Source organism: Lissotriton vulgaris, chromosome 2_1 (assembly GCF_964263255.1).
Source record: "Lissotriton vulgaris chromosome 2_1, aLisVul1.2, whole genome shotgun sequence".
Classification (NCBI taxonomy): Eukaryota; Metazoa; Chordata; class Amphibia; order Caudata; family Salamandridae; genus Lissotriton; species Lissotriton vulgaris.
The window spans coordinates 84780621-84793666 of NC_141687.1; the positions used below are offsets into that span (position 1 = coordinate 84780621).

A 13046-nucleotide genomic window follows, 5' to 3' on the forward strand; every position below is an offset into this window, starting at 1 on the left:
AGGCGAAGCTCTCCGAGCCTCGACAGCCCTCAGCAGAGTCTCGAACAGGCATGGCTTCCCTGTTGCCCTTCAACTCATTTCACAGGTGGACGCACAACTCCGACGGCAGTTCTGCACTCCAGTCTCCTCATGGGAGCATCCTAGGCCGCCATTTTGTTACGGGCGAGGCATCCGCACCCGCAGCCCCGCGTCAATCTTTGCTCCTGTCCCGGACCGTCCCAGCAGCTTTACAGGGTCTCCGCCGCCACCAGCTGCCCAGATACTCAGCAGCACGCCCCAGCGGACACCTCGATCTTCAGAATAAGCAGTACGGCTGCCGCTGAGCTCTTTGCTCAAACGTCCGCCCTTGGTGGCTTCCAAGCCACGCCCCCAAAAGGATCCTAATACTTTAGCAAGAATAAGAGTTACTTAGGAAATTGTATGCATTCAACACATACTACGCAAAACGTGTAACAGTTACCAAATCTGTACTGTTTAGCAGTGCAATACTGTTCAGGCTGCATGCCAGTGTATAATAGTTTGTGGGAAGCACTGCGCAAAACCCAAGCCTACATTTAAACCTCCAATCAATCACCCCCTCGTACGACCACGGCAACAATCTCTCTCAATTATCCAGCAACAAAATCACCACAATTTACAGCAAGTTCAACCCGCATCCAGACCCAACAGGCCTCCACAAATGCCTCCCAATCGTATACAAAGAACCAGTGCTAACCATATTTTCCCTCATCACCCCAGAAGAAACTGCTCCATCATAAAGCTCAACCACTCAGGGGCCCCATCGAAGCCCTGCACCCAACTTGCCTACTTTAGAGGACTGCAACTTATCAGCGCCATGTTCACACACATTCTGAATGACTCCACAACTTCCGCAACATTCCCAGATCCTTAGAAATGCACAACTGTCCTCCCATTGCTGAAGAAACCCTAGAACATGTTTGCCAACTACAAAGTGATTTCCTTGCTACCATTCTGTAGTAGGGGATCTCTGTGTATAGTCATAATCTAGTGAATAGTCCCGCCCATGTGCGTGGACCCCGGCAATCAAAAATAATCTCTTAAGTTGTCAAATCATGCAGGAACTGCAAAGACACTTAAGAGAGAATTTAAAGACAAATAATGCAGCGTATATCCACTCACTACACTGTCCAGTACTTCAGCTAGTAATTCCACCAAACAAAACCACACACAACACAGCCTGCCCAGTTTCCTCCAAGGCAAACTTGCCTCTACCAGTAAAAGACTCTGGAATGATAGAGAGAAAGGCATGGACAGACAAGCCTCATAGGCGCCATTATGTTGCTTAAATAGGATACTGTGACTTTAAGAGAACTCTCCAGAACTTTCTCCCAGTATCCCAGAATGCACAGCAGGTCCCTTTTACTTTCAGTTCTTTTTTCCGGCTCCTGCTAACAGAACCCTGGCATTGAGCTCTCCCCTTTTCAAGGGTTTATATTGGATTTAAGTTCACTTTTTGATAAAAAGTGTTTGCAATTTAAGTTCTTGGTGTTTCCCTTCTCTCCTGTGTGTTTGTTCAGGCTTTTTAGGGCTCTAAAATGCCTGCTCTTTTCGACAAATGCCCAGCATGTGAAAGGAAGAAGGCCAAGACTGATCCACACGACGTCTGCATCATTTGTCTCCCTGAAGCACATGTCCCTGAAGACTGTGACATCTGCCAGAACCTCTCTGTAAGGACCCTGAGGGAAAGGCTGAAGATTAGGCTTCAAGGCCTAGAAGAGAGATGGCTGCAGGTGGGTCTGGGCAGGCTGGGAAGGTTCCCTCTGCCTTAGCTGAGGCCTCTGAGGGGGCTCCCCAGAGGCAGGAAGACCAGCAAACGATCCCGGTCTCCGTCGGCGTCAATTGCATCGACGACGTCGGGAGGGATGACGACGGTGTGTTCCCCGTCTCCCCGGGGCTCCAGGTCAAGACGGCGTGAAGATTCGACGTCGAAGAGCCTGGTGAGGCCTCCGTCAAAACCACTGTCTACGGAGTCTTCGTCGTCGACGTCGAGCTATCGGCGTCGAAGGAGAAGCCACAGGCGTCGGCGCTCGTCATCGAGGCGATACCGCCGGTCGCCGTCGAGAAGACGGTCGGCGTCGAAAGGATCCTCGGCGTCGAGGACCTCGAGAAAGCGGACGGCGTTGAGGAGGAGCCGACGCTATTCGTCGAGAGTGGAACGGTCGACGTCGCAGAGGCGGCATTCGGCGTCGAGGAAGGAGAGGTCGACGTTGCGGAGGCGACGTTCGACGCCGGAGTCGCGGAGGCGACATTCGACACCGGAACAACTACGTTCGGAGTCAAGGAGAAAGAGGTCGGCGTCGAGGAGTCGTTCCAACTCCCCAAAGCGGCGCAGAAGGAGTTCTGGCGCCAGAAGTCACGCTGAGTCTGGTGGAGGGCGCCGGAGACGGCGATTACCTGCTGGGGGGGCTGGTTCGCCGTCCCCTCCTCCGAAGAAGTCACCGGGCTCGGTGTACTCTGTGGTATATACACCACCTCAGCCGAAGACGCCGCCTCCCCCTGTACCTAAGGAGGATCCTCCCGTCAACCCTCCTCTCCCACCACTTCCTCCCTCAGGATAGCCTCCAGCACCGCTCCCGCCGCATGGGCCTGCCCCTAGGTCGGAGATACCTCCTGTTCCTCCACCAAGATCGGTGTCACTACCTGCTCTTCCTACACCACCTAAGGGGACTCCTAGACCAAGACCCCAGGATAGGCCACGGAAGATGCCTCCACGGAAACATGCGGAGCGACTACGGACCATGAGGTCGCGCTCTCGCTCCAGAAGGAGGGAGCGATCATGCAACAGGTCATCCAAGCGGTCGAGATGCTGCCATAGGAGGCACAGGTCTCGCTCTCGCTTAAGATCCTCAGGGACCAGGGACTACTCTCCGACTTTGTCAGGATCGCCGGACACTAGGGTGTCGCCGGTTGATGATGTGGTGGCGTTTCATGATGTCCTATTAAGAGGCGCAGCCAAATTGGGCATCTACTTGACGGTGCCCACGCCCAAGACATCGGTAATTTTCGAGACACTGTACCAGAAACACCTGTCTCGTCCTCTACTGCCTCTGGTGCCGGGCCTGGAGGAACCGGCCATGGACCTTTTTGTCACCCCGGCGGTGACTAAGGCGGCCCCCTCGAGATTACAAAAAAAATACCGGGCCCCGATTCTGATCCGGCTTTTCTGAGAGTGGAACCTACTCCGGATTCTGTGATAGTGACGGCGGCCCACAAACAGCATGCTACCATCCTGTCATCCACAGTCCCCCCAGACAAAGAGTCTAGATGGATGGATTCAGCTGGAAAGAAAGTGTGTGGAACATCGGCGACCTCTATGAAGGCTGCGAGTGCCACGGCTTTGTTGGGACGCTACGACCGTGCCCTCTGGGACTCCCTCCAGCAGTTTGCGGAACACTTACCTCAGGAGAAGAGAAAAGATTTCCAGGAAGTATTAAATAAAGGGATGCTGGTAGCGAATCAGATTATCAGCGCTGCAGCAGATTCGTCCGTCTTGGCGGCGCATGGCTATTGCCATGGGATTAACCAGCAACGACGTGCCTGGCTCCGCCTTACGTCACTGAAACCTGACGCACAGCAAAGGGTTGCCAATCTCCCATTCTCGGGCGAAACCCTATTTGGGAAACATGCGGGTGATGAAATGGCCCGCATGAAGGCGGAGGCCGAAACACTCACGGCTATGGGTCTAGAAAAGCCCAAAGAGATGAAGAAATCGTACCGCCCGTTCCAACGGCGGTTCGGTGGACAGGGCAGAGGACGTGGTCAAGCTTCGGGACAGTCACAGCAACAACAGCAGTTCCGTAAGCCGTTCCAGAAACGCCCGAAGGGCAGAGGCGGCCAACAGTCTGCACCAGCGACCAAAGGCCCGGCCGGGTCTAGGCCCTGAGCGCTTACTTCCCCCGGATCTGTTACCCACTCCGGTAGGGGGAAACATCCAATTTTTTCTGGCAGAGTGGAGAAAAATTACTCAGGACAAGTGGGTGCTGAATATTGTTTGCAATGGATACAGTTTTCGGTTCACCAGCCCGCCTCCAGCAATTCCACCGGTAAGCTCGCAGTTCCAGCTGCGCGAGCTCCAGGCGGAGGCAGATATCCTGTTAAAGAAACGGGCGATAGAAGACGTACATCTGTCTCAGAGAGGAAGAGGTCTGTACTCCCGATTCTTCCTGGTTCGCAAAAAGGACAAGAACGAGTTCAGGCCCATTCTGGACTTGCGACAGGCAAACAAATGGATTCGCAGGGAGAAGTTTCGCATGCTGTTGTTGCATCAGATTTATCCTCAGTTGCAACAGGGAGACTGGCTATGTGCTATAGACCTGCAGGATGCGTACTTCCATGTGCCCTTTGCCCACAAACACAGGAGGTTCCTGCGATTCCAAGTCGGCGCCAATCATTATCAATACACAGTACACCCATTCGGACTAAAGTCTGCGCCGAGAACATTCTCGAAGTGCATGGCAGTGGTAGCAGGACACCTCAAGAAGAACAAGGTGTTTGTCTACCCGTACCTGGACGATTGGTTGATCAAGGCCTCCTCCTTCTCGGAAGCTCGAGTACACTTCCAGAAGACGTGCGTTCTCTTGAACAAGCTGGGGTTGCACATCAACATGTCCAAGTCTGTCCCGACTCCGGTCCAATGCATACAGTACTTGGGAGCCTCCATCAATACGCTGTCAGCAAGCGTGTCTCCTTCGGAGGAGCGACGATTATCACTCTTTCGCAAGGCTCAGGCTCTTATGACCACTCCATCTACAACAGTGAGGACGGTGTCTTCTCTACTGGGATCAATGGCCTCTTCCTGACGCCACACGCACGACTGCACATGAGACCGCTGCAGGAGTGCTTAGAGGACCAATGGGATCAGAGGAAAGGATCTTGGGACGACAAGATACGACTGTCTCTGCATGCTCTTCAGTCGCTGAAGTGGTGGTGTTCAGCGGAGAATCTCCTCAGAGGGGTTCCCTTCCACAAGGACATTCCCAGGCAGAATGTCGTGACGGATGCTTCTCTCCACGGGTGGGGGGCGCACTCCAGAAACCTACAGATTCATGGAACGTGGTCCCCGATGGAGGCCACGTATCACATCAATTTCCTGGAACTCAGAGCTGTTCACTTGGCACTGAAGGCCTTTCTTCCGTCCTTACAGACCAACTCTCTGCTTGTACAGACGGACAATACGACCACGATGTATTACCTCAACAAGCAGGGGGGTCGAGATCGCGCACTCTATCGCAGGAGGCGCAGGCGATCTGGCACTGGCTTCTGGCCAGAGGACTGACGATAAAGGCTACCCATCTGCCAGGTGTGCAGAATGTTCAGGCGGACGCACTGAGCAGACTGATTCAGGAAAACCACGAATGGGTCATAAACGACGAAGTACTAGGAGAAGTCTTCGCAAGGTGGGGGACTCCAGACGTCGATCTGTTCGCCACCGCTGAATACAGCAAATGCCGAGACTTCGCCTCCAGGTACTACCAGCAAGGGACGCTGGGGAAAGCGTTATGGATCAACTGGTCGAACAGCTTTCTGTACGCTTTTCCACCCACTCCCCTGATTCCGTCGGTACTCATCAAGCTGGCCCGGTCCAGGGCTCGGATGATACTCATTACCCCGGAATGGCCCAGGCAGTGGTGGTTCACGGACCTGCTTCACCGGTCTCTCCTTCCTCACATATGGCTGCCGTGCAGGCCGGACCTTCTCACGAAGTTCGGGGGGCAGATGTTGCACCCCAACCTCTCGTCTTTGAGTTTGGCGGCATGGCTCCTGAGATAGTACAATATGGCCATTTGATTCTGCTTGAAGATTGTATGAACATACTGAAGGAGTCTAAGAGACCTTCCACTCGGACCTCCTATGCTTACAAGTGGAAGAAGTTTTGTATCTGGTGCCAGTCCAAGAACTATGACCCGACGACGTGCAAGGAAGACGTCATCCTTCCTTACCTTCTACATTTGGCGCAGTCTGGACTTAATGTTCATTCCATTAAGGTTCATCTTGCTACATTGACTGCCTTCAGGAAATGCCCTTCACAGACTTCCTTCTTCCAGATCCCTGTGATCAAAGACTTTTTGGAAGGCTTGAAGAAAGTGTTCCCTCCTGTCAGGCCTCCTTTGCCTTAATGGGAATTGAATGTGGCGCTGTCCAGATTGATGAAGGAGCCTTTTGAACCTATTCATAAGGCTTCGTTGCAGCAGCTGTCCTGGAAGCCGGCATTCCTTGTGGCCATTACATCGGCCCGCAGGGTGAATGAAATTCAGGCGTTGTGTTGCCAAGAACCTTATACTGTATTTCATGCTGCTAAGGTTGTTATGCGTACTCACCCTAAATTTCTTCCCAAGGTTATTTCTGATTTTCATGTCAACCAGACCATAACGTTGCCTACGTTTCTTCAGAATCCTTCATCTCCAGCGGAAAGGTCTCTACATTCCCTAGATGTTAGGAGGGTGTTGAAATTTTATCTGGATAAAACCAAAGATATTTGTAGGTCAGACCAGTTATTTGTCAATAATGGATCGGTCAGGACGGGTCTTGCTAGCTCTAAGCAGTCCATCTCTAGGTGGATTGTGTCCTGCATACAGTTGTGTTACCAAAAAGCGGCCACGACAGCTTTACTCCGTAATGTTCCGATTGCAAAGATCTGCAAGGCGGCCACTTGGAAGTCGGTTCATACCTTCGCTAAGCATTACTGTCTGGACACTGATGCCAGGGCAGATGCTCCGGTTCGGCCAGGCTTCGCTGCGGAATTTATTCGCACAATACTGGTGTTAATTTTCTTCTCTCCACCGCCGCTTTGGTGTGGGGATGGACTTGCCATTCTATTCACTAGATTATGACTATACACCGAGATCCCCTACTACAGAAGGAGTAGTTTCTGTCCTGTAACTCCAGTTTTGTAGTAGGGGTATCTCTGGTATAGTCATAAGCGCCCGCCCTCCTCCCCGGTGGAGAAAGATATTCATGTAAGGAATGCTACAGGTCTGGCGTGCTACGCCTTCAAAAAGAACTGAAAGTAAAAAGGACCTGCCTTACGCCATATGGGAGTGGAGCCACCTCTCTTAGATTTTCTGAGGGAGCTCTATTCAGGAGCCTCGGCCAGAGTACACTTTGGCCAGAATGGCGAGTTGACAGCACCGTTTGGAGTAGAGCGTGGAGTCAGGCAGGGATGTGTCCTGGCCCCCTTCCTCTTCTCACTCTACACCAACGGTCTGGAGGGGGGGATGTTGAGGGGGGCTCAGGACCTCCCACGTATAAAACAGCGCCTGATTCCCGCTCTGCTCTACGCGGATGATGCTGTCATCCTCGCACGTACTCCATGCGAGCTTCAGAACTCCCTGAATAGATATATGACTTTCATGGGTGGCCTGGACCTACGGGTAAATGTCAAGAAAACCTTCGTCATGATATCAGGCAACAGGAAAAAAGGAGTAAAAGAGATCTGCCTCGATAATCAAAAGCTCGAGGTCACTCCCCAGTACCCGTACCTTGGTATCATGATAGACGAACGCTTGACATGGAAGCCAGCAGTAGAAACAAGATGCCATCTATTTAATAGATCAATAGCGGCATTAATGAGCTTTTTTCAGAGGTTAAGGAAAAGGGCCCCAGTGGAGCTATTGAAAATGTATAATGCCAAATGTCAGGCCATTGCATTGTACGGTGCTGGAGTATGGGGACACACGGACACCAGCTCCATTCAGATAGCAGAAAATGCTTTCCTAAGATTTCTTTTAGCCACCCCGAAAGGCACTTCAACCTATGCCTCACATTTGGAACTAGGAATTCCCTACCTAGAGGACTTACTCAAGATCGAACCATTGATGCTATGGCGGCGCATTTGGACATCTGACAAAAATACGCTGACCCAGTCCATTGTAGCTGATACAATGGCCCTTGACAAGTCCTCAAAAGTAAGATGGCTTTCCTATGTCAGAATTTTTTTTAAAGATCTTGGGCTTGAGAAACACTACCTCGAACCAGAGACTATAACTGACCTCCCGAAGAGAGCTCTCAAACAACGAGCTCTCCGTCACCTGGAGACTCTTAAGACTGGTATCTGAATCATCAAAACCTGTGGTAGTCCATGCGAACATGGTACAAACTACGTATGGCATTCACCCTTATTTAACACTTCAGGTAACAACCTACGAGAGAATGTTGATGACAAGAGTTAGGCTGAACACATTTTTTAGACTGGTTGCGTTCCCTCTGAAAAATGGATGGGATGTAACTTTTCCCCCTTGCCCATGTGATGGAAAATCAAACCAGTCTAATTTACATGTGATTATGTTCTGCAAATTCCATCATTCACATAGGAAAATCTGGCTACTCCCTATATTGAGGAGCTAGGGTCTCAGACAATGTAGGCCGGCACTTCTCAGACTCCAAATGCTTGAATCTGAAACTGTTTGCTATTTCGTTCTCAACTTTTTAAAATGTACTATGAAGCATAGGCAAAACCTATAATAACTATCTCCTAACCTTATCTTTGACGAAATGAAATGGTTCTAAATAATTTTTCTCTTTTAACATGTTCCCTGTACGAATTACCCAGAAATCATTCTTTTTTAACTGTATACGTATGTAAAAATGTAATTTGTACTTATCAATGTCTCTTTTATGGTTTTTCTTTGTGAACAAGCCGAATAAAGAAGTTTATATATATATACAGGTCTGGTGTGCTACGCCTTCAAAAAGAACACAGTAAAAGGGACCTGCTGTGCATTCTGTGATACTGGGAGAAAGTTCTGGAGAATTCTCTTAAAGGCACAGTATCCCATTTAAGCCACATAATGACAGCCTATGGGGCTTGTCTGTCCATGCCTTTCTCTCTATCATTCCAGAGTCTTTTACTGGTAGAGGCAAGTTTCCCTTGGAGGAAGCTGGGCAGGCTGTGTTGTGTGTGGTTTTGTTTGGTGGAATTTCTAGTTGAAGTACTGGACAGTGTAGCCTGTGGATATAGGCTGTATTATTTGTCTTTAAATTCTCTTCTAAGTGTCTTTGCAGTTCCTGCATGATTTGACAACTTAAGAGATTATTTTTGATTGCCGGGGTCCACGCACATGGGCGGGACTATTCACTAGATTATGACTATAACAGAGATACCCTTACTACAGAACTGGAGTTACCGGACAGAAACCACTCCTTCCCTGCCCAGATCTTAGAGGTAATCATCAACAGACATCTCACAAATACCGCAACAGCCACCAACTCCTTTGCAACGCTCAGTCTGATTTCAGATCTAACCACAGCACTGGAACTGCCCTCATCACCACCACAGATGAACTTTGGATGACTGGACAGGGGAGACACGAAGGTATTCCTCCTCCTGGACCTCGTTGCAGCATTTGACAGTCTCTCACTCCATCATCATCCAACGCCTACGCAACTTCTGAATCTAAGGACACGCACGCCAATGGATTTGATTGTTCCACACTGGGAAGACCCAGTCAATCAGCCTGGAATTATTCACCTCGGACACCCGTGACTTCATCTGCAGAGTTCTTCAAGTATCCTCCCTAACCTGGCACCCTTCAATGCATACATGTTCCCTCTAGGCAGCATTATCGGCTTTCACAACGTCTGCATCCTCTTCTATGCCCACGACGCGCAACTCATTCAAGATATCCATAGTCTATGTAAGTAATTTATGAACGCCATACTCCATGTATCTGTGCTTTATTTGTCCTGTGTTGCACATTCATGCTCCCATCCTGGTACTCACGTGAATTTACAACACACGTAAACATATATGTAAAAAACAAAGTTCTCATGCACACTTTGTGACGTCACTTCTCCTATATTAGTCGGGTGTTGTGCCTTTCAGGCTCACCGGGGAGTAACCTCTACTCTATTCCCACACTTTTGTGAGAGAAGAGGTATTGGTCTAGCCCATCACAATCCAATTTAATACCCGCATTGGCATAGCTCATAGGTCACGCCTTTGGGACCTTATAAGTATTTAATTAAGCAGCACAATATGCTTGGTGCAACATCAACTGTTGCATGGCTAAAATATTATGTCCCAAAGGCGAGACCTATTGCCTATGCCAATGCTTGTTATAAAAGAAGGCATCTCCAAAGTGAACAAAATGTCTAATTGTCTTTTATTGGGCTAGTCTGTAAAATGTTACCTTTGGGAAATGCTGAAATAATGTAGTTATTTTGTGACAAAAAAATGATACAATAAGAAAACCGGGATAGACGAAACTTAATTACCGCCACCACCCGTTAGTGCACAGAAAGTAACGAGGTGTGTATAGTTGTGCGAGCACAGTGAAGAAAAAAGACCTTATTTTTATTAAATATGCCATCGATAAGCTAAAGAAGGTTGGGATGGTTTCGCCTCTTTTGAATAATGCATGGGGTGATCTCTTTAGTTTACCGATTGTTGATTACACGATCTGATCACGAGGTGTGGTGTTTGTTCTTGTTACAACTGTACCATTTTGGGTTTTCGAGCATTTTTTTTCTTCCAATTTTTGGTAAACCTTTATTAGCATTAAACAGTTACATTCAGAGTCTATCAACCGTCACGGTTGAACATAGGTATAGAGGTAGAGTAAGCAAACAATGTAAAACAGGAGCAATGCAAAGGTACACCTCACAAATCTATGCTGTAACTCAGGAGAACTTAGTACCAATATGGCCACAGGATTAGGGAAGGTTTGTTTTTTAAATTAAAGAAGAGCAGGATCTGGTGCCGCACAATTAGACCGTACCAAAGCCAGGGTTACACGTGAAACAGGATATTCACAGCAGGACCACTGTAGGCAGGATATTCATGTCAGGACGTAGAAACATTACATGTCCCCACCTAGACAGTGTCCGCCCGCCGTGTAAAAAACATTAAAAAACATACACCCTTTATCTGAACCAGTAAAACGCACGGAGAATCACCTCTAGTCAGACCCGCAAAGAAGAAGAAAAAGAAGAAAGAAAGGAAAGCAAAAGTTTAAGAAGAAAAATAAGGGCCATAGAACAGAAGGGAAAAATGAAAAACAAAGATACCCCACCCCCCCACCCTGCACCCCTGCATACGGCTACGGCCTACCCCCCCTAGCAGCGTGCCTGTCGCCCCGTGTCTAAACCCGAAATATAGAGAAGAGAGATAAAGAGGAGAGGAAGAGACAATATTCCACACAAAGGTAGGAGAAGGAAAGGAAAAAAAGGGAAAATGAACTAAAACCCCACGCTAGGGGAAGATGAAAACATGGAGGGTCCCCAGTAAAGGCCCCCGGCCCCCCCACCACCCCCGCCGCCTCACGTCATTACAATGATACCAGAATGGATAATAAAGCGTCAAGGAGCAACAGGTTCAGAATGACAATTGCAGCCCAGCCCCTCAAGCTACCCGAGCAAGATGGAAATCTCCCCATGCTGATACAAAGGAACAGAGTGTCATTGATGCACATGACTCATGTAGCCCTAAGCAGAAATATGCCGCAAATATTAGGAAGTGGGATAAGGCAAGTAGAATATCGCATTGAACGGGCAGGCCAGATCTGAAAAGAATAGGAAGCCTTGCAATGTTCCAGGTAACTGCGCCGTCAAAGTTCATCCGCCGCCATTGTAGCCGTCCCCGATCCGGAGAACAACGTGTAGCACAACAAGGACAGCCATTTTGTAGTTTCCGGCACCCACAGCAAGACTCGTCACCAGGAGATGCGCGCGAGAGGGAAAATAATAAAACATAGCCGGTGGTCGCTCCAATTAGACGATGTACCCCTGGAATCGGATGTCCATGAAGCATTCAAATAAAAACAAACAGGGAGTCTTCTATGAGCGAATCTCCCCTCTCGCCGCCGATAGTCAAAGCAAGGTCTCACCACAGTGCCTGCACAACAAGGCCGAGCAGGGGCCACATAAACAATGTCTCGCAACAAGGATACCGGCGGCAGGTTGTTTTCCCCATTCCAGTGATACCGGGCTCACCCCTGTAGCAATCCAGATCCAATTCCGCCCTTCCAGCGCACGGGAGGCATATGATCCCTCTCCCCTAGATCTATTGTGCGCGCTGCCAACGCCATTTGCGGACACACCACATTACAACACTACTCACAGGAGGGACCCCCAACAGAACACCGCATCGACCAGTGTCCGGGCCGCCCGCCCTAGGTTTGAAGAAAGGGGGATGGTGTCAACAGTTCCCCAACGGTGGTACACAATAGAGGCATTGCCCCCACTTTGTGGCGTGTGAGTACATACGGGCCCCCGCAGTCAGGATGGTGCAACAGTGGTGAAGCACCGCAACCAGCTCCAATTAACTGTGATGCGGAGTGTAGGCAGCGCATTGCGGGCCAGCAAAGTTCCAGCAGAGTAGCAAAAAGCAGTTGGTAAACGACCGGTTCCATCGGGGGGGGGAGGGGACACCAAACCAGCGCTGAAGGACAGCATGTGTCTTGCCCTCACGTTCCACGGGGCAGCGCTAAAGCCAAGTTCTCGGGGGCAGGCTGACCTGCATAACGGTTCACCGGTACCTTCTGGGTCCGTGCGGCCGTTGTTGTTGCACTCTCAGGCGGCTGTGAGGTCACGCGGGGTCCCGGCTTCAAGGCTCTTGCAGGCCAAAATCACGGAGGTCCGTAGCTTCGCTTTCAGGGCACGGAAATCCCTCGGAGTCGGACGCATCTGCTGAGCGCCCCTTCCGACACACGGGAGCACCGGAGCTATGCGGGGTGGGCGATGGAATCAGACGGCGGGAGAGGAGAGCCGGCGGAGCCGGGAGCCCGGGCGACCATCTTGGCCGCTGGTCTGGCTCCGCCATCGTTTTCGAGCATTTTGTGAATAAGGAGGGACATATGTGTTGAATTTACTTATGTTTTTGGATTCTTTTACAGATCCTACAACCCTCCTACATTAGAGGGTTCGCACTTTAAAGTTCCTGTGCTCTGGTTACAAGTTTGTAATTTCTTTTTATCTAATTCTTGTTCCCCGCCCAGTATGGAGTGGGCGCCTTAGCTTGCGCTTCCCACTCGGCGAGGGTATATATGGGTCCTGAGGAATGCTGAGCTGATTTAGGCTCACTTTAGCTG

At 49.9% G+C, this 13046-nt stretch overlaps 1 protein-coding gene across 1 annotated transcript in view; it reads left to right on the forward strand.

Moving 5' to 3' along the window:
* MAP3K2 (mitogen-activated protein kinase kinase kinase 2) overlaps positions 1-13046 on the forward strand; it is a 409487-nt gene that overhangs the window by 287056 nt on the left and 109385 nt on the right. The window lies entirely within an intron of this gene.